Source organism: Miscanthus floridulus, chromosome 9 (genome assembly GCF_019320115.1).
Source record: "Miscanthus floridulus cultivar M001 chromosome 9, ASM1932011v1, whole genome shotgun sequence".
In the NCBI taxonomy this organism is placed as follows: domain Eukaryota; kingdom Viridiplantae; phylum Streptophyta; class Magnoliopsida; order Poales; family Poaceae; genus Miscanthus; species Miscanthus floridulus.
In genome coordinates, this window is record NC_089588.1 from 22,222,025 (window position 1) to 22,244,535 (window position 22,511).

Sequence of the window (22,511 nt, forward strand, 5' to 3'; positions counted from 1 at the left end):
GACCTTCCTTGGAAGTGGGTCAAGAGATTAGCTACCTCGGGCGAAAGGGCAAATCACGACTCACAATGAAAGTGTACAACCTCTGCAGAGTGTAAAACTGGTATATCAGTCGTGTTCACGGTCACGAGCGACCTTGGAACCCTTACGTAATAGATGATGAACACTGATGATACTGATGATAAAGATGATCATTAATGATTACTGTTTATGCTATTTATTATTCATGTTTACCTGATCATGTGTTTATATGGGCTTGTGGATAAACTTGTTTCCGCCCAATTGCTAAAATCATGACTCACTAAAAGCTAATCGCAGTTAAACCAGTGTCAGCCTTTTGAGCCTCATGAACCCCATGTTATATTTGTTGAGTACGACATGTACTTACGCTTGCTTTATTTTTCAATTATTTGGATAAAAATCCCGAATGGGTACTAGATTGCTAGAGCTTGGAGGAATTAGGCTTGTGATCAACCAGTCAGTTGTCCCTGTGGAACTGGAGTCTTCACCCGAAGATCGGAGTTGTCTTTTTTGTTGTTTGCTGTCTAAGATTATATTCTTTATACTAAGTACGTTATATATTGAGCATTGTCTATTGATATTACCCTTATTTGTAGCTATATGTGGGATTTGACTTCCTGGGCTCACATATGGTGTGTATCTAGTTTTGTTCTTAAAACCGGGTGTTACATTGCTATAGCTATCCTACAACTTTTCTGCTCAATTTATGGTATCAACAATCCGATTGTACTCTTTAAGAAAGCTAATGATACTATAAGTTGTCCCTACATTATCTTTGAACCATGCATTTGTTGCCTCACTTCTGGATGTGGTCTGTATAAAAGGGATGAAGTCATTTTTTATGTAGACCAGGATAAACCTTTTCCTCATTGCCCACATTTTGGAAAAGTAGTTATTCCCTTGAAGGTTTCTTTCCTCAATCATTCTCTTCCAAAGTTGTTCAAATTCTTCCACTATTAGACTATTGTTCACTTTATCTTCAAAGTCTTCATATAGTCCTTCGTTTGCTGCAAACACCTTGACATTCTTATTGTAGCATTTGGTCTTTATGTGGAACAAGCTGTTTCTATGCTTTGTGTTTATGAAGACTTGCTCTATTGCTGATTTCATCACCATGTCTTGGTCTGTGATGATTGTTTGAGGGTGTTTTCCTCCCATTGCTTCAAGGAAAGTTTGAAATACCCACTTAAAAGTGTCCACTGTCTCATCATGCAGGAAAGCACATCCGAAGAGGCAACTTTGGCAATGTCCTGTTATCCCAACTAATAGTGCGAAAGGCAAGTTGTATCGATTGGTCATATATGTCATGTCAAAACTTACACATTCTCCATAATCTGCATAATATTACATAGAAGAACAGTCTGTCCAAAACAAGTTTCTAACTCTCTTGTCCTCATCTAAATCAAACTTGTAAAATAAAGAAGGATCCTCAGTTTGTTTCTTTCTGAAATAATCTAGTACTTTTGTCATATCTGAACCTTTAACTTCTATGTTTAGCTTTGTTCTATAGTTGCTGATATCTTTCTTTTTCATCGGTAGAGTTGCAAGTCCACCTCTCAGATATGATAGAATAGAAACCATCTTCCTAGTCGGGATATTGTTATTGTTCAGAGTCCTGATAAGTCCTTTTTCCATATCTGTCATGTACTTGTGACCAAAAAATAGCTGGTCCCTCTCTCCAGGGCACAACTGATGATTATGTTCCAAATCAAGAGTTTTAATCTTCCATACACCTCCTTCTTCTTTCACCATCATAACACAAGGACAGTCTTATTTCTGCTGAACATTTGTTTTCCTTACCCGTTGATTTCCAATATCCTTGTTTATTTCTATTTCTTCTTGCTCTAAAGACTTTGGTGCCTTTTCTTTTCCTTGACGATTGCATCTCATTGTCACTTTCACTATCTCATTATTTCTTTTCTTACGTGTAGTTCTTGTTGTATGCGTTATGACAACTTCAAATCCGGCTAGGAATGCATAGAAGTTGAAGAAATGGTGAGCATCATGCCTAGTCTTAAATTCCATTGATAGTTGTGGGGTGTACTTGCTATTGATTGGGCATTGTTGCCTTCAGATGCTGGAACCTGCTCATTTTTTATGAATTCTTCAATCTCTTCCTCCGTTAGTTCTTGGCTGCCATTTACATGTTCATTATCATCTGTTACTGTTGATGTAATATCTAAACTTGTCGGTTCTGCTGCTATGATCCTCAAGTCATTTTCTCCCATTGTTGGTTGATCATCTTGATGTTCTTGCTGTGCCTATAAATATATTAGCAGCAGTCTTAGTTTCTGAGTAATGGCATTTATAATACAAATATTTTTTTCACTGTAGACTAAAATAGTTTAAGAGATCATTTTTTATGTACCTCATCAATTTCCATGATATTGAATACATCAGATTGCCAATGATATTGTTCAATTTCAGATCTATCATCATCAGCCATGCTTGCCATTTCTCCATCCTGTTTTTTGCAAAGATAAGTTTACTTTTGATGCCAGTGCATATTTGTATTGCTTATAAATGTAATCAAATTGCTTAGTTGTCTGTATGTACCTCATATGGCATTCTTGACTCTGATATTGACCACTCAGTTTGTGGTCCAAAGATTCCATCTAGATCCTCAAGGCTCATATTCTGTGTTATTTGTTTGTTAATGACAATGGTTATTATTTACCAAAAATATAACACAACTAGATTGACAAGCATATACAATTTTACCTTAGTCATGTCATTTCCAATTATCATCTATGTCAATGTTCCTTGCATCCCTTTATGTAGCTGCATAGTTTATAATGAAGCATTGAAAATTACACTCCTATTATGCTGAATTTACATCGCATATATCGGTGTAATTTGCACATGTGTGCACCGTAATTTCTGTATACTTGTAGTATAATTTTTACCTACCTATTCCTGCCAGTCTGATCATCTTCCTGTGAGTTCCTGATTTGTTCCAGCATAAGTTCCGTGTAGCCTCCCTTCATTGAAATATAATTTAGTTAAAAAACAACCTTTTCATCTTGACATTTTTTAATCTAAGCAATGATTTGCTCACCATTTTGTATCTGTAGGTATTTGAAGGGCCGGCATTAGATCTAGTAAGTATTTCTGCATCATAATTGGTGTTTCTACTATGCTCATCTCTGTCATTGTAACTGATGTCTGATAGATTTGTCAACATAGAATTTGCAAATGCATTCTGTCCACCCTGCATCTATTTGAACATATATACTAATTAACATATGTCTAGTTGCACTGAGTAAATGATTATTTGATGCAATATATATTAATCTAGTACCTGGTTAGTCAGGTACATCAATTGTAGTGTTTCTTGCCACTTCTTTATCCCATCTATGTTGTGAGAACAAAGTTTGGTTCTGAGTTTTCACTTGCATGTGTATATGGTACCTGTAGTAGATGATCTACATCATTTAGTAATGATAAATTTAGGAGGATTCACCTATATTTCTGGTAAGTCCATGGAAAATAGATTTTTCCTAAACCAAAAGTTAATCTTTGACATTTATATTACCTGAAAGTTATGACCATCCATAGTTTCAGTGATCTGTAATACATCCTACTCCAGTCTCAATTTTGCCCTATTCTTTGCCTGCATTTAGTAATAAATGATGATATATCATTAGGATAAAGTTGAAGCATCATAAAGAATCAGTATGTGAGATTATAGCCATTCCTAGCCACCTCTATCCCTGCACCACATCAAAACTACTAGTTGAATTGATAGTGGTACAAGTAGCAATACTTGCATGAGCCGGATCTTTAAATTGTATACATGTACAGTATAATTGCATTACCAGCAAGTACAAGTTGCACTATGCCAAATGTGCAATTTCCTTATTTTTGTTCTGTAATTTATCTACAATAGGAATATAGCATATGCATAACAGATATATTTGTAATTTTAGTTGAGGATTGCTGAGTGGTGTGGCTGCAGAATTCTGTTTTGCACTATGCTCTCTGTGTTTCTAGCCTTTTAGACCACATCACAACCCCCAAGTGCTGGATCCGCTCCTTGTGCATAGTGAGCAACCAGGGCCACGCCCTGCTGTTGGAGCAAGCACAAGCATTTAGAAATAAATGATACCAATAGTATAAAGTTGGAGCATCAATTATATATAGGAAATGGTGATTGAGCACTTGGCATAGAAAATTGTGATTCAGCAGCATGCCAGGGCCATTTGTATGTCTACAAATAATTGGTTGATTAACTAGGATGTGATCGAAATATGGCTACAAGTAGAGGTTCATATATATAACTCTTATTGTAGCTTTTTTGTGCTTTTGGAAATTGTATGCTCTCATATGTTTAACTCTTTGGCACTTGACAGTGAGTTATATAAATTGTACTTTTATGTTTTTCTTTTGGAAAAAGTCTACTTAACCCCCACCCACCTTTCATACATGGTCTACTTCACCCCCCCCCCAACTATGAAACCGTCTGTTTTACCCCCTGAATTTTCTAAAACCGTCTATTTTACCCCCCGGGCTGTTTTTGACAGCGGTTTTGCTACAGTAACATCGGGTTTGTAACAGCAAGTACAAGTTGCACTGTAGCAAACCCACCATTACTGTAGCAGACCCGCTGTTACTGTAGCAAAACCGCCGCTGAAAACCGCCCAGGGGGTAAAATAGACGGTTTTAGAAAGTTCAGGGGGTAAAACAGACGGTTTCATAGTTGGGGGGTGAAGTAGACCAAGTATGAAAGGTGGGGGGTTAAGTAGACTTTTTCCTTTTTCTTTTGTAGGTGCAACACCGTTTGTGGCCTTTGTACAGTCAGGTGTTATATCCACTGTGAAGTATCTACTTGATCAAGGTGTTGATCTAATGAAAGCAGATGTAAAAGGACATGCAGTTCTACACAATGTTGTATGTGCAAGTATGTGTCATCAAGGTTTTTTGTCATGCTTGTGTGGTTGTGTGCCAGTTTGGCTTTATTTCTATGTACGCCATAGGTGGTTTTGTAAGATGGTGTAAAAGCTAGCAGACTTTTGTCTTGCTTTCTTTTTCTTTCTGTAGGCTTGTTTCTACCTTTAGACCACATCACAACCCCCAAGTGCTGGACCTGCTTCTTGTGCACAGTGAGCAACCAGGTCCACGCCCTGCTGTTGTAGCAAGCACAAGCAGCATGCCATCTTTGCCATCCTGAATGTCTTTTCCATAGATCTAGATTCTCCTAGTCTTTGATCTGAGTTGCTATTATTTTTTGTTGCTTTTTCAGAAAGTAGATTCAAAAGATTAGGATACTAACCTTTGCTGATGAGGTATGGATCAGTCTTGTAGTGCTTCCTGTTGAAATTTTCTGTTCTTCTTCTTTGCAATCTGATGTTTGCCCCTTTCCCCTGCTCTGAGCAGAGGCTTTCCCCACACACGCCAGATCTATTTTTTTTTTTTTTTGCTTTGCTTCTCTCCCAAGTCTCTCTGCAATATTCCTATGTATTCATGGTTTTGGGCTTTTCTTATGGGATGATGCTATTTAATGGGTTATTTTGTCATTTTAGTTATTGGGCTGTACTGTTTTACTCTTTAGTTGCACAGAAATTACAACAGAATTTCTCTACGTGGGCTTTTTTTTAAAATCCATTGTTTTAGAGGCAGCCAACAACCGTGTGCTAGCTTGTGCTAAAACACATGGTTTTTGCTTTGTTCGAAATCATGTATTCTGCAGGCAGCCAACAACCATGTGCTAGCTTGTGCTAAAACACACTGTTTTTTCTCTGTTACAAATCGTGTGTTTTGCAGCCAGCAAACAACCACATGCTAGCTTTTGCTAAAATACACGGTTGTACAGTAGACAGACTTTTATTATATCTTTCCTTCTTTTAATTAACTGAACCCTCCGGTGCTGCATGCAGGTCAAAATGGTGTCTGGGCATCTAACTGTAGTGTACACCATCGGAGATGAACTATCGTTCACTGAATTTATAGTGGTTCTCCGTCGCATCCTCGTTGACCACTCAGACCGCGAGGATATCTTGGATGGACACCCAAAATTCTCAATTCTCTCTTCCACTGGAGAACATCCAGTGCTTTCCAAGCAGCGTGCTGAACAACGGGTGAGGTGGATTCGCGTCAAGCTGAAAGCAGTGAAGGGAGAGGAAATATCATCGACAACCCTACTCATGCGGGATGAGAACTTGTACGTCTGTGGCTTCATGAACCGGCAAGGAGATGCATTCGAGCTCAGCGAGAACCGATATACTCCCAGTTGATGAATACAGTCCTCAGCGTCTAAGCTGGGGCATCAGTTATAGATCCTTACTGGACGCCGACACTGGATATGATGCCGCGAGAATACTGTTGCAAGCAAGGATGCGCCATGACGTCGCGATGGATGCCGTGCACGTGTTGTCACACTTCCCAGCTTGGGTGCACAGATTGAACCCTAGGATGGCACTAGCAGGGCTGACGGTCATGTTCTGTGAGTGTGCAAGGATGAATCCTGTCAACAACTTCATTGCACGTCATTGGAGCAAAAACATGTATGTCTACAACAATGAGATGGACGTGTTCAATTATGGGAGGACTCCAGGCGAGCTGTTGACGTGGAAGAGTAAAGGATATGACAATCCGTGACATTTACCTCGTGCTCAACTACCGTTTGTATCATCCACCTCATCAGGGCAATGTTGGCGGCACTTGCAACCCTACTAGAAAATCAGAGGTGGCTAGCGATGCCTACAGCAGCGGCAACCCTACTAGCCAACCTGACGAGTCCAGTGATTTAAGCAGCTCTAGTGGCTCTAAGGACACCGGTGGCTCCGGCTCTAGCCAACCCTGGGAGGCTGACGACGCCCAGGGCCGTGGTCGGCCCCGGGTGGAGCTGTTGGCCATGCGTGCCGACCTTGAGGTCGATGGCACGACCATAATAGTCTTCGACGGGAAACGAGGCCAAACCATCTATAGAAAGGAGGAACAAGAAGAAAAGGTAAATATATTAGATCATGTCCATTAATTCTTGGTATCAATAATCCATATGAATCATTTTCGCGAGAAAGCAATACTAGATTATTAATCAAGCGATTTGCATGGTTGTAGGGAATAATGGTTGATTTGGTGCTGACTGGACCCTGCACAAGCATCTCGGCATACGGGTGCTTTGCCATCAAAATTGACATTCCAGCCGAAGTTACAGGTAGCAGCAAAGGCGATGCCAATGGTTCCATCAAATGGGAATGGGATTGCTATGACCCAGAGTATGCTGACGAAGTTGACAAACCACCTGTGACTCGCACCATAAGCTCTTCAGGCCCTGGCCGCAATGTTGAGGTCACCTATGCGGTGATGTACAATGCCCTGGAGGCCACAATGCAGGTGAAGATGTGGCGCATAGATGGTAACAGCTCTTGTAGCGTTCACGGTAATATCATCGCACGCATCGGTGACTTCAAACACCGGATCATCCTCTTTAGACGTACACAGGGGATGGGTCAGCGTCTATCTCCTACTGACATGCTGGTGTTTCAGCTGTCACGGTCTGTCTTTGCGGTGCCATGTGATTGGGTGCTTCACATAGAGGTGGACCTGCAGATTGAAACTTATTCCAACAACCGAGAGGCCAAGCCACAGCATTTCAATACTATTCTTGACTTCGCCAATGGAATGGCAAGTCGATGTCACGAAGTTGACGGCAATGTAGTTGAAGTAAACGTCACCTGGTACCCGGATTATGTTTCTTCAAAAATAATAATAAGGCAACTAGAGAAGGTACGTAAACAATGAAGACCCAAGCACTTGTTAATTGCTACAGCAAACGATGAGGACATTTATTATCTCTTTTCCTTCTGTTTTGCTTTGCGTAATGATGTTTATTTTATGCCGTCTATTGGTTCATCACTATATATATATACTGCAGATCGAAATCAATCCATCGCGGCGGCGGCCTGACATATCGTACATCGTTGGGGATAGTGGAGAAGGGTTCGGTACATTCATCACGGAGCTGCGAAGGCTTGTCGCCAACCACCCACGCCGCAAGGATGTCTTGGAGGACCACCCAGATCCACTGCGCTCCTCCATACATAATCACCCAGTGCTCCGCAGTGCTGTAAGGGACTCAAGAATCAGGTGGGCGCTTGACATCGAACAACCCAGATGGCTTCTTCACATCAAACTGCATGCGAGGTCAGGTGTGGCAGCGCGGTCAACACTAGTCATGCGTGTTGACACCTTGGACATAATAGGCTTTATTAACCAGAACGGAGATTGGTACAATATTAACAAGGACTTGTCTATTCAACACTCGTGTGTTTCGAAGTCAATCAAGTGTGTTTTGTGCCAACAAAATACATGGATTCCAACCCCCACAAAAATTTGTGTGTTTTATAACAAGGTAGCACACGAATCTGGGCAGCCAACACAGGAGTCTCACTAGACAAAAGGAAAATCATGTGTTTTTTCTGAGTAGCACACAAAACATGCAGGGGGAAACCGTGTGTTTTTCAAAGAAGCAGCACACGAATCTAATTGTAGTTGTACTTGTTCTCTGTAGAAGTTGTATTCTGTAGAAGTTGTTCTTTCATTTCAGGCGACATCTCTCAGCCTTTAGATTTGCATCCAACAGTGTCACAGTCGTTTCTAAACACACCCAGTCATAACGGGTCCATCAAAACTATTCAAAGCACCCAACTATTTCATATGCTGCTAGATTTTACACAATCTTATATGCAAATTAACTATAATGCAGATGAAACTACGCTAAAAATTATTTACTCACACATAGGGAGATGTACTCGGTGGAAAAACGCACAATGAATATCATCTTCAAATATTACAAAACAAGAATATAAAAATTGCACATTTTAAATAGTGCAAATACTACATATCGTTATTGCAATTACACTGTATATGTATATAAATACATAATCCACCTCAATAATCACTACGTAACTAAATAGCTTGGACGACATCTACACCACTAATCCAACCAACTTAACAATGCAGGCCCTAAGAATGATCACATCACTAATGAAAAGACCATAGTTTAATTAGTACAAATTAATAAGTCGTGAGGATTCCCTGTGTACTAGTAGAAAATTAGTACGGAATGCGCCGACCTTACATGGATTACTAAATGGCCTCTCGAGCTTTGGTCATGGGCAAGAATGCATCGTGCCTCCACAATGGATGAGATCTTGGACAAGATCCCTGACATTGCATCGTGCATAAAAGTTGACCACTGCCCATTTCTCGACACTGCTAGCTGTAATGAGCCTCTGAAGAACAAGATTCCAAATATTACATGTGACATCATGAAAATACAAAATACACAAAAACAAGAATACACTATACATGCTGACCTTATTGTTGAAGTTCCATCTGCTATTGTGCGTAAAAATGTCTTCTCCATTCCCAGCTTTAAGCTGAACGAAAGACAACAAAAAGTTTGTTTATTAAGCTAAAAAACATACACAGCTCTAAGTTGGAAAACAGTACTACAGCCATAACGTGCTAACATACTTTTCTGAAAATTCTGGACAACAGAACATAGTTACCTAAAAAAATCATTACTAGAGTTCCAGCCAACCAAAAATATTGTTCTTTGACAACTTGAAAAGCTTATGAAATTACCTACAATTTTGTTGTTACCAACAAGAACTGATTCAGTACTGATCAAGGTTGGAAAACATAAAAGTTCAGAATTGCACATCACAACTAATTCATGATAGTGAACTTCAGAAAAGCATAACTCCCAAATTTGATGGGCTAAAATCACAAAACTTTAGGACATAATAGATATCAAAGTTTCCTAGAAATTTGGTATTAACAAGTATTACAGAAAAGACAATAAGCCAGCAAAGAAATAGAGTTTGGGACATGAATATGGACTTCTGGACAGTGCAGAAAAGAGAACAAAACAAGTCCCACAAGTAAGTCACCAGCTAAACATTAATGTACTCTTGATGCTTGCTTTATTGTGTATACAATATATTATATAGTATATACAGGTATATATATATATGTCCTGATATATAGGAAGACTACATGGACGACCAGGGTCGACTAGGCTCAACTAATAGGCCTGGTCGACGACTAATTGCGATTAGTCACTTGGTCAGTCCCACGGCGACTAGGTTCAACTAGACAACTTGTGAACATTGGACACTACCTTCTATTCACAATTGAGGTTGCTAATGTACTATGTGCAGAGTAATAAGTAGAAAACCCATGAACTGCTATCAGAAGACGCAAACACATAACTGCATCTGCACTACCTACCGAATTGCTGATAGCTTAAAATCTTTCAGTCAACAAACAACAGAGTCTAGGTCTTAAAAACCTATTGAACTAATATGGCACTCAGGTGACATAGAGCACTGATTAGATAAATGCCTAGCAAACGGTAACAATGTAGGTGGCTCAAGCAAATTGTATTTAAAATAAACATCAAAGCATCTGGAATAGTCTCAAATGCATATTTCCACGAGAAGTAAAGCCAAAAAGTTTAACTGACCAAGTTCAAGAGAATTTTCTGTGACAGAATAATGACCAAAAGAAGAACACACAGTGCACAGCCATACACTCATACATTACAAACTTATAAGTTATAAAGTTCTTTCACTATTTTTTATTGTGTTTTTTTCCTTTTGATGGCAGTCCACTTTGAATTATTTTCAACTAACAAGAGTTCTCGGAGCAAATAATGGGGCCGCTTGGATGATATAATCATAAGCAATATCAGGTATCATAAGTTTCAGTACCTGAAAGATTTTCTGTAGAAAATTTAGGCAAACAGCTTTAAGCTCCATGGCTCGGTGCCTATCAGCCAATGCCAGCGTACTCGCAGCTGAGGCCACTGATATGCCCTTGCACAGGTAAGACTCACATAGCAATCTTATCCTTGCTAACTGTCGATGGGGAACCCTACGGGCCCCCCATAGACCGTACTGTAGCCCGACCGCAAAGAAGAACACGGAGCAAAGCAACGTGCAAGACCAAAAACTCCAACTCGGACTATACAAGGAAAGGCGCCCGAAGCATAGCTTAGGACTCTGACCTTGTATCCGAGTAGAAAAGAAACAACTCCTCCCAGCACCTGGACTATAAAGGGCTGGTGAGGATACCCCTTGTAAACAACTGAACATACCCAATACTCAAAAAAACACGACGCAAACAGGCTAACGCCGAACTGGACGTAAAGTTATTACTTGACCAAGTCGAGGGCCCGAACCAGTATAAATCGTGAGTCTCTTTGCGTAACCGCCAAGTTCCACTATTCGCCGAAGCCCGAACAACTGTCCCGGGTACCCCCGTGGCAGGCTATCGGTGGTAAAACATCGACACTAACTGATACTTGTCGGCTGCAGCCAACAGCTTAGCTGCCAGAGTATCGAAGACAGAACCATCAGAGCTTGACGCACCCAATTCATTATCATCAACAAGGGTATCTCTATAGATGAAATGAAGCATTGCCTGCAAGAAATATTCACCAAATACTTGCTAGTCACTGTTTTACTAGAAGGATAAACACAAACACAATACAAGAACAGCAACAGACCTTGAAAACCTTTGGCTCCATATCATCAATAGAGAACTCTTTAGTTCATCAATCTCAGTAACCTCACTCTTCTCTCCATCAGATTCATCGTCAAAAAATAGAGAATTGAATACAGGAGACCGTGCAGCCAACACCAACTTATGGGCATGAAACCTCTCTCCTCCCACATTAAGAATGACATCAACACCCTCCTGACTGTCCAACAGTGAACCAAAATCATAGCCGATGTCTGAGTCTGGAACATGGATAGAGTGTGGTATGGAGTAATCAATAGTTGACACAACAACTCCCACAGTGCAATTTATCTTCAGACAATCGTCTTTGAGAAAGTCTGATGCTTCAAGGGCAGTTCGCCGAAACAATCGTTTGTAACCCCTGAAACAAAGAAGGATAGACGTAAATTTAATTATCTGAGGCCAGTTAGATGTCCTTATTTTATGGATTGAAATACTATTGCAAGAGCAATGATTCCCACAAATACAGGTTCCACATGTAAAGAAACATTAAGAAAGCTTGATCCATCTCTCCTCTCAATTTACATAATAAATGCATCAAAGAGAGTTTCATTTCTGTGATTAGACTGGTTCAATAAACAATACACATCCAAAATAAATGGGCAGATTAAAAAAACTGATGTTTACACTGAATAAAATCATTCTGTGAGCCCATGTAATGAGATGGTTGTCTAACAAACAATACAGAACTCAAATTGTACAAATTAAAATAGAACCACTTGTTCTAATAACAGTTTGCCTACCATAAAAATAACAGAAAGCGGACAAAAATAGAATGAACAAAAAAGAATTATCAAATCCAGGGATCTAAAAAAACAATGTATCTAATGCCAGATTTCTATCACATGCATACCAGCATCCCCCCATATTCAACCACAAACAAGTTAGGATTGTAACTGCTTCTAGGCAAGATTCAAGACTTGATTCACTGATCGAGAAGGACCACAAAATCAAAGAACTCAACTTATTCAAACAGGAACCAGAAGAAATGTCAGTATGCTTTAGCACAAATGCACTAAAAAGTTACAGAACCAGTTCACCATTACACAATTACATTGCAAAAATTGACAAACAAACATAAAAACAGAAAACAAACATTCAACACCAGCATTAACATGTTGGGGTGCTGAACTAACAAAAATCAAACTGTATGAGGCAATCAGGGAGATGTGCACTTTCATCAAGGACTCAATAACCCCATAACAAGTATATACAATCTAATTTCAACAGCGGAAACTGGAACTCGTCAGTGCACAAGTATAGTTAACGATGAAGCATACGTAAGAATTCTTGGATGAGAACAAATTGCAACTGAAAATTCATAACCACACACATATGAAAATGGATAAACAATTAGAACATAGCCACACACATCAATTAATGGGGAATTCATGACTACCTGAACACCAATATGACAACCACCAAATAGACCCTTAATAAGCACACTAAACTCACATATCAAACCTGCTCCATTCACTGATAGGACAGAAAAACAGATCACAAGAAACAATTTTATTCTATAGAAGGACAAGACACAATTTTAATCTATTCAAGCACAATCACAAATCATAAAAAATAATTTTTTCTATGGAAGGATAGATAAATTTTTTTTCCTATGGAAGCACAATCACAGAAAGGTGTGTTAGCATAAATCACAATTGACAATTTTTTTTCTACGAAAGGACAAGGACAAAAAAATTGGTCAATTTTAATCTATTCAAGCACAATTACAAATCACAAAAAACAATTTTTTCTATGGAAGGACAAATAAAAAAAATTTCCTATGGAAGCACAATCACAGAAAGGTGCGTTAGCACAAATCACAATTAACATTTTTTTTCTACGAAAGGACAATGACAAAAAAAATTGGTATGGGCTGGCACAAATGACAATAAACAATGGACTTTTTCCCTTCTGACTTTAAATTGAACAGATCCGAAGGAATGGGTGCAACACCCCAACTGCTCCTTATAATAGGTGCTTTGGCAGCTTGACACAGATAAGCACATAGCATGACAAATTTACTAATTATAATCATCTTAGGTGCATCTTAATGAAGTTTGTCTAGCTCTGAACATTACAAATCACAAATATGTGGGTTTGGTCAAACTGATAACCTGCATACAGGAGGTTTCTAGACAAAATCTGGTCCAATAGTTATGCAACCTCACATAATCTACATAAGTAGAAGGTAAGACTTGAGTTATAATTAGAAAATCCGGTGCCAGCAGACTTGACAAATATACACAATAACAAACTAGCTCTAGCTGCAAACAAGGATTCTCTAAGTATAGAAAATTAGTAGGGACAATGACAAGCTACAAATCAGTTGCGACACAAAAACTAAGGCCTACAATCAGTTGCGACAACAGATATGTGTGTGGGGACTGAAAGTCCTTCTGCCAGTTGCATAATCAATTGTTCTACTTTTTATACCATGTCAATAATTTCAGACAGTACAAAAGAAAATTGCACGTTTCAATTAGTGTAACTATTACTTTTTGAGAATGCAATTTCTATTATATATGTATGCAATTAGGGACAGTGCTAATCCAAAACCAGTGTTAATCATTTCACACAGGGTCTCACCGTGGGCACGCAAGCACTATCCATGTCACAGTCGCTGCTGGAGCTAGTACTATCAAGCAAGGCGACCCTCAGCTTGACTAATGCCATCTTCTGCTCCAATTTGCTCGTCTAACTACGCGCTAGGTGGCCTCTCCTATTCCTCTGCAGGCCAGCACAACAAACCAGATGAAATCAGGAACATATTCTATGAATCCATTTCTATGAATCAAACTTGAGTGGCAACACATCGACCAAGAAATATTTTTTTTGTGTGAAAGGACAAGGACAAATAAGAGGCGTGTGTTGGCCATCAAAGTACAAAATAGGTTACTTCCAGTTATAAGATTGTGCCATCAATGCTAAATTTGGAAGTAACTTATAACTATCACAGAATAAGTTTCAATCCGTTGACATCAGAGCAAGAAGTCTTTCAGGAAACAAAACTATATAATTAACCGGCATCCTAGTTATGTACCAAATTTACCAAACTTTGAACTTCTATATCTCCTAAACCATTGCAGATTCGACTGTGGTGTTTAAATAGAATTGATACAGCAGTGAACCTTGAACAATAGTTGTTAAGGATGATCAAGTTATTTATACGGGAAATTCACAGAAATCCCCAAATCCCTACCCAAATCCCCAAATCCCTACCCAAATACCCAGCAGACAATAGACAATGACCACGTAAAAGTTAAGCATAGTATAGAACCTTTTAGATGCCATAGGTAAACAGAAGAGACTTCTGAATGATTTGCAATGTACTTCCTCTGCATTGAGACCTGAAGACCGTTCAATGTATTTCTGAACGATTGCAATGATCTTCATTTCCTGCTGCATTGAGAGCGAGTGAGCACTCTGCCTACAGGCAGTGCTACTGCTCTCTCAAAGTTCCTGTAACAAAAATGCATCACACAGCCCCAGCAGACAATAGAGTTCATAACGTATTTCCATGCAGAGACAGCAGCCAAATCAATGAAGCCAGACATGCACTGCATTCGATTCTGAAAAAATCAGGCTGCGGACTGCAGAACTACCTAGATCGAGACTGCAGCAGCTAGCTTAGCCTCGCCTCCTTGAGAAAAATGGAAACAAGTTACTATTAAGGATAATGCACATAAATGTTGCATCATATCATACTTACTCTGTACAATTGCTCTCTTTTCCTTACTTCTTTTTTCTCTTTTTTTTTTTGCCCCTTTAATTTAACTTAATAAGGACGGCAATCTTCCATCCATTCTAACCAAAAGAAGAAGAAGAAAAACAACTAGAATCTTCTTGTCTTAGAATCGAAAGAACAAGGAAATGTCAGGTCCAGATCGACGATCACCTCCTCATCACAATATCAGTTCACTCCTAGTAGATCGATTAAGCCGACGACTGGGACTGCAGGACGGCATGGCAACGAACAGAGCAGCCTACAGCCGACCACTCACTCACTCCCTGTGCTTCAGGTCAACGACGATGATGCTGATGTTGTCCTGGTTGTCCCTCCCGATGGCGAGCCTGGCCAGGAGCGAGGCGGCGCGGAGGCACCGGGGCTCCTCCCGGTGGCCAGCAGCGACCGGAGCTCGTGGTGCAGCTGCAGCTGCAGCGGTGACGAAGGCGGCAGGGTCGACGCGAGGATGGATCCTGTCCTCCAAATCCCCAAATCCCTACCCGAATCTCCAGATCCATGAAACAAACGAACCTCTAGAAATCAGAGCGATGCACGACGAGCCAACAAATTGCCGCGACGACGAGAAAATCGCAGGCGAAAACCTCCGACAACCTCCATCTCTCCACCCCACCCACTGCCTGCTCGTGGTGGCGAACTAGCGCAACCCAAAAAACCACAAATACGATGCAAAATCCCTCAAAACACAACACAGAGACAAGATGCACTACAAACCTAGGACACGAGTCAGAGACGAAGAAGAACGAGTTCCCCGGAACTCAACCCACAGCCGCCGATGAATCCCTCGGGCGCGCGCCAGGAGAGAGACGGTCACCGACGACGGGGAGAGGATCTCAAGCCGCTGCCGCCGCCGAATCGCCTCGCGCGTGCCGGGTGGAAGACCGTCGCCGACGGCGGGGAGCGAAATGATGAGGAGAAGCGTCCGAAAAAAATGGAGACTTTTCCCTGTGCCCTTATAAAAGATCGTAATTCCCCGTGTGCCCTTGAGAAAATTCAGCGGTCTTCAGCGCCACTACTTCAACTTTTTCGTGTCATCCATGCCACTTCCGTCAGTTTGGGCTCTAACGCCGTTAAACTGCAGGTGTGAAAAGACGAAAATGCCCTTAAGTTCAAATATGTTATTAATTTTTTTTGAGCATCTTAACGACTTCAAATGAAAAAACTCAAAACTAGAAAGTTGTAGATCTCGTCGAGATCTATAATTTTCATATAAATTTTTTTTTATTTAATTTCGCAAAAAAAATATGATTTGATATGATTAATATATCTTAGAAAAATCATATTATTTTTTTTGCGAAATTAAATGAAAAAAAAATTTATATGAAAATTATAGATCTCGACGAGATCTACAACTTTCTAGTTTTGAGTTTTTTCATTTGAAGTCGTTAAGATGCTCAAAAAAATTAATAACATATTTGAACTTAAGGGCATTTTCGTCTTTTCACACCTGCAGTTTAACGGCGTTAGAGCCCAAACTGACGGAAGTGGCATGGATGACACGAAAAAGTTAGAGTAGTGGCGCTGAAGACCGCTGAATTTTTTCAGGGGCACACAGAAAATTACGATCTTTTATAAAGGCATACAGGGAAAAGTCTAAAAAAAATGAGGGAGAGAGATGTCTTCTCCCCTCCGGGCGCGTGTTCCCAAAAACTTAGACAGTTTTGACAGAAGTGGACCTCACACGTCAGCCAAAGAACGAAGGGGCACCTCGGTGGGAACAGACCCCACCGCTTTCAGCCCTCGATCCTTTATCGCACGGAGCAGATATCTGTGTGCTGCCAACGAAAGAAACACACGAGTGACGTATAGCAATTCCCTATTAACAAACAGGTGCTCCCAGAAGAATACGAGTCAACAGTTTTGGACTGGGGCGACAAATACAAAAGCATCCTAGACGTTGGAAGCAGGAAAGGAAATCATGGGTGTACCGAGTACTCAACTCCAAAAGCCTGGGTAAGACCTTCGCAGCGGACTCTGTGAGTGTGCTTTCACGCTTTGACCCAACTAAACAGAGCCAGAACTCTTTTCCCCTACCGACGAGGGGCAGAAAGTGGCTTCGCCTAGAGGACTCCAGCTTCGGCGGCGGAGCGGGTGTGGGGGAGCCCTCCCAAACGCACTCTAAAGTAGTGGCAGGTGGCGGCAATGGCAACCTCAAGCTGGCACTGGTGGGCCTGATGGTCATGATCTGTGGGTCCGCAAGGATCAATCCAGTCCATGACGCCATTGTACGTGGCTGGGAGAACGGGACGGGACTCACCGAGCAACTCATGGGTTACGTTGAGAAATGGCCGGAAACGTCAACAGCTCGGACTGGAAGGATCACGTATACCAAGGATGGCCGAGAAATATGCAGCTAGAGAAGATCGGAATCAGAAACCCAGACGATGCACTCGACAAAGTCCACCTCGTGCGCACTGATCCGGAACGCTTGACAACAACCACCTCCGACTTCGGGGGCCATGATCGAACCCGGACGCAAAGGTGGTAGCGCCTGGGAATGGATCCTGATCCACTCCTAACCCCACCCTAATCCTAGATACTTTAGAATAGATCGATCCTGATCCAAACCCTTTTTTATGCAGGATAGTTCGATCCAGCCCTGTTCGTTTTAAATTATACCCTGCTCCAATCCACTCCTATCTAGATCCTCAGGCCCGATCCTTGTACACTATTAGGGCCCGATCCTTTTACAGTGTACAGATACACACTCGCTGGTTATTGGATCCTTGGACAGTATTAGGGCCTGATCGCTGGTTACACTGTACAGATACACACTCGCCGGCTGGTGCAGTGCAGTGCAGAGCGCTAGTGCCTGCCTGCATTTCACAAATAAAATATAATATACTGAAGTGGTACCTTGCTTCACTTAAGACTCATCACTCAGTACAAGGGTATTGAATCATTACATCTCAGCCTTGCTCAAAGATAAAGCTACCAGTTTCCAACTGCCGAAATACCAGCTGCAATCTTAAATTCAAGAAGAAACTAACTAATATATAGCAAGCAAAGAACGCAAAACAAAGAAGAACACCACAGGTGTTGTGTCAAGTGTCAACCATGCTAAAAAATGACAGCTTGAGTTGTGTCAAGTGTCAACCATGCTCAAAGATGTTCCGTTTAGCAAATGAATCGAATGAGGGCCCATTCTCAGATTTGACACGGCGAGATTTGCAGTCTTTTGACAGGCAGTCATCAACAAGCTTCCACTTCAAACACAGGGAATTGGATTCTTGCGGAGATGCCATGAGAAGCCTTGCTTCTAAGTTCTAACTCCAAACAAATATGAAACAAGAAACTAAGCCCTAATATATACACAAGTTACAGGTCTCCCTTCATATTGACATCTCAGAGGTCCTGTATAAGACAATGAATGAAATTTATCTCAAGCAGAAAACACAGTTCAATATTCTAGAAATTGGCGAAATAATAAATGGAACATTAGTAACAGTGACGCTAGCATTCGTAACACAAAAACTAAGTGGACAAGGAAGATCAATTGCATATAGCAAACATCAATCATGCAAATAAAGGGTCTAATTAAGTTGTTTTTTAAACAATGAATATCACAACATTCCTAGTGAAACAACATTCCTAGTGAACCAACAGCTAGGGCACTAACCTGTCAATCATCTACTTCTTCATCTGATTCAAACATACGATGTCCGGTCATTGGTTGACATGCATTGAACAACACAAACATATTAAACCACTATTGTAAATAAAATCGGCTTTGCAATATGTATCTGAAATATGACAATTACCTTCTTCTGCATCATTAAATCCAATCAACCAATCTTTCGCACAGCCTAACGCTTCAAGAGTTACTGGAGAGAGAGATGTCCTATTTTTACCAAGTATCCTTCCAGCAGCACTAAAAGCAGATTCTGAGGGCACTGTGCTAACAGGAATAGACAAGAAGTCTCTGGCCATCAAAAGACAACATAGGATAGGCATCCAAGTTTTTCTTCCACCATGCTAGAACATTAAAGTTCTCTGTCGGACACACAACTACTCTAGGGTCATCCAAATAAATATCTAGTTCTGATCTTTCTGAGCGAGTACTCGAGTTTTGTGATGAAAATTGAGCAAATGAAAGCTCTACACACCGTTAGCCACGAAGTCTAGAAGAACTCGATTCGCCCTGACTTAAAACTTCCTCTTCATATGAAACAAAGACAGGACCTGTGTTGTTCCTCACAACCCTCTCGTACTCTAGATAATATTTCTTCAAGTATTGTCTAAGCTCTCTCATCTTCGCTTTCGCTTCTGCATTCTCAACAGTCAAGTAAAAGAACCTGACAAAATCAGCTTTCATTGATGGGTCCAGGATAGCAGCTATGAGAAGTACCATACTAGGCGCAGCCCAGTATTTCTGAAACTTGGTATACATAGCTTCAGCCAACTAATTGAGCAGTTCATTGGTATTCCACGTCTCATCAAGCAATACATCTCGAATTGCCATCAACATCTTCAGAAAGAGGTGGGCCGTTGGATGCCTATCCGCAGAAAATGCTTTTGTAGCCTCACTGAACTGCTCTAGGAATTTGTGAAGCGATTCAGCTTTCTGCCAGTCTTGCTCACTAGGAACATCCTGATACTGATCTGCTGCGAATCTGTTGAGAGCTGCTTTATATTTCAGAGCTTCATTCAACATGTCATACGTAGCATTCTAGCGGTGGGGAACATCTAGAACCAGCCCCGACTTGCCTTTGAGACCTCATGCCTGAATGATTGAGTTGAATGTTTGCAGACGAGAAGGTGTAGATGTGACAACCTTGATAATGTTTCTTACCCTTCCAACTGCATTTGTTATGACTTGCAATCCAGCTTGGACCATTATATTGAGCACATGAGTGGCACATCTGACATGTATGTGTTCACCCTTAAAGAACATCTGAGCACCTAGAGCAGCACGCAAGTCTCTAATCGCTCTGTTGTTCACGCTTGCATTATCTAGAGTCACTGTGAACACACGATCAACTAAATCCCACTCCGTCAAGCAAGCCGTGATGCCATCTTGCACAGCAAATGAGTTATGGGGGAAAGAGATCTGCTTGAATGCAATAATCTTCTTATGGAGCTCAAACTCTTCATCAATGTAATGAGCTGTAACTCCATGATACCCCAAAATTTGGTTTGACGACCATAAATCAGCAGTTAAACTGACATGAGACTTCAACTTTGTGATCTTTTGATGTAACTGTAATTTCTCTTCTTCATACAAGATCAGACAGTCTGCACGAACAGTTTGTTGACCCACCACATTGAATGAAGGCTAGCAATAAATTATCATCTCTTTCCAAGAAGGATCATCTACTTTTCGAAATGCAACCTCAGCACTAAGGAAGTACTTTGCAATCAAACCTCTGAATACAACAGGATCAAATACAGAATTATCTCTATCAGACTTGTTCTTCAAAGTTGCTAAGAATCTGTCCCTGTCCTCTTGAGGGATATGATGACAATAATATCCAATATGCCTATTCAAGTGAGTTGTCCCTTTCCCTGACACAGAAAACAACTGGAGCTTGCAATACTTGCACATAGCCTTCTTAATTCCATCAACGATTTCCGAGTCAACATAATCCCAAACTTTAGCCCTCTTTTTCCCTGACCGGCCTGACTGATCAGTGGAGATAGCATCAAGACTATCCCCAACTTCTGCTGCTGTTGCTAATGAAACCCTCTCCATAATAACTATATCACAAGATTATAAGTGCAGTCAGCACAGCTCTAGCAAGCTAATTCTACGGTACACTGAAACAATTGTATAGAAAAAAGCATACAACTAAAACAATTGTATAGAAAAAAGCATAGAACTGAAACAACTGTACAATTTATACAGCTAGCAATACAACTAAAGCAAAATCTAGAATTGATGTTGCAGCATATCACAAGTACAAGTTTATACAATACTATTGTACTGTACTTTTCATAAAACAGAAAGTCCCATTTACTAGTAACCGTAAAAGTGATATTCACTCATGATACTGGAACCTGTACGTATTTTTTCTAAATTATAATCATGCATCCCTGATACTAAAACAAAGCTTGCAAAAAGTGTCAGATGAGGAAATCAGGTTACTGCAACTATGCAGGACCCTACCATGAACTCTAATCTACTTTGTGCAAGGAAGATCAATGTTTCAGGTTCATTACAGTCTCAAATAGATATTAACAACACTTAAAATAACTTATTAACTCTACCGCTATTGGACATTTCACAAGAATATAGGATGAAGATTAGCTCAATGTTTCAGAAGCACTAACAAAGAGGTCTGGATGATGAAAATTGAATGCCACGGTCCACATACAAAGAACATCTACAAAAGAGTACCGATCTGTTGGAGCACATCTACCAAATAGTACCGATCTGTGGTGTCTCTGTCCAAATAATTTTAAGTAGCCATAAGAGCAAAAATGAAAATTTTCGATTTTGAAATGCCGGCACCAGTTTAGTCATCATATTATTTCAGCATCAACAACCGGATTTGCATCTAGAATCTAGAAATAACTAAGCACTCTATTGATACAATATCTAGTGCTAGACATGAGTTCTCTGCACTTTGCAACTACATTACCGAACTGTGGGAACTGGTGATGCAGCTGAACTAATTGTAAGTACTCCGTAGCTAACAATGAAGCCACATCAACAGATCGAAGGAATAATTTCTTATCGGATGAACAGATCGAAGGAATAACCTTTGGGAGAGGCGCCGACTCTTCCTATAGGCGGCTGGAGAGGGTCAACCCTGATTCACGGCGCTTGGCTGATGGAGAGGGGCGACGCTGCTTCCTGGCAGGACGGCTTCTCTTTCCTACGTTGGAGGCCCGATCAGTGGCTCGGGGGCCAGGAGGAGCGGCAGGTGGGGATCTTGGTGACGGATGGAGAAGAGATGGGGCCCGATGAACTGATGCCCTCAAGCTCTAGCATTGGCGAGTAACGGATCTTAACGAGGAACCATCTCGAATGTACAATCGCAGCTGCCACCGCCGCCGTCGTCGCTACCGCAACCTCCGCCGCCTTGACCCTCAGCTCCGAGGACCCGCGCCGCCCCTCAGGTCGCGACTAGCGAGGGCTTCAAGAGACGGATCCTTCTCCCGATCCGTGGGCCGGCCCTCTTCTATTATCCATGCTCGTTGACTCGAGCCAACTCTAGAATCCAGCCCTTCTACAACAGAATCCAATCCAGATCGACTTGTTCCATGACACAGC

General features: G+C 40.9%; 2 pseudogenes; both read right to left on the reverse strand.

Annotated features, from left to right (window-relative positions):
* Window positions 1-717: 717 nt before the first annotated feature.
* LOC136479438 (protein FAR1-RELATED SEQUENCE 5-like) lies at window positions 718-3,337 on the reverse strand (annotated as a pseudogene).
* A 7,395-nt stretch (window positions 3,338-10,732) lies between these two features.
* On the reverse strand, window positions 10,733-20,987 carry LOC136479439 (zinc finger BED domain-containing protein RICESLEEPER 2-like; annotated as a pseudogene).
* Window positions 20,988-22,511: the final 1,524 nt, after the last annotated feature.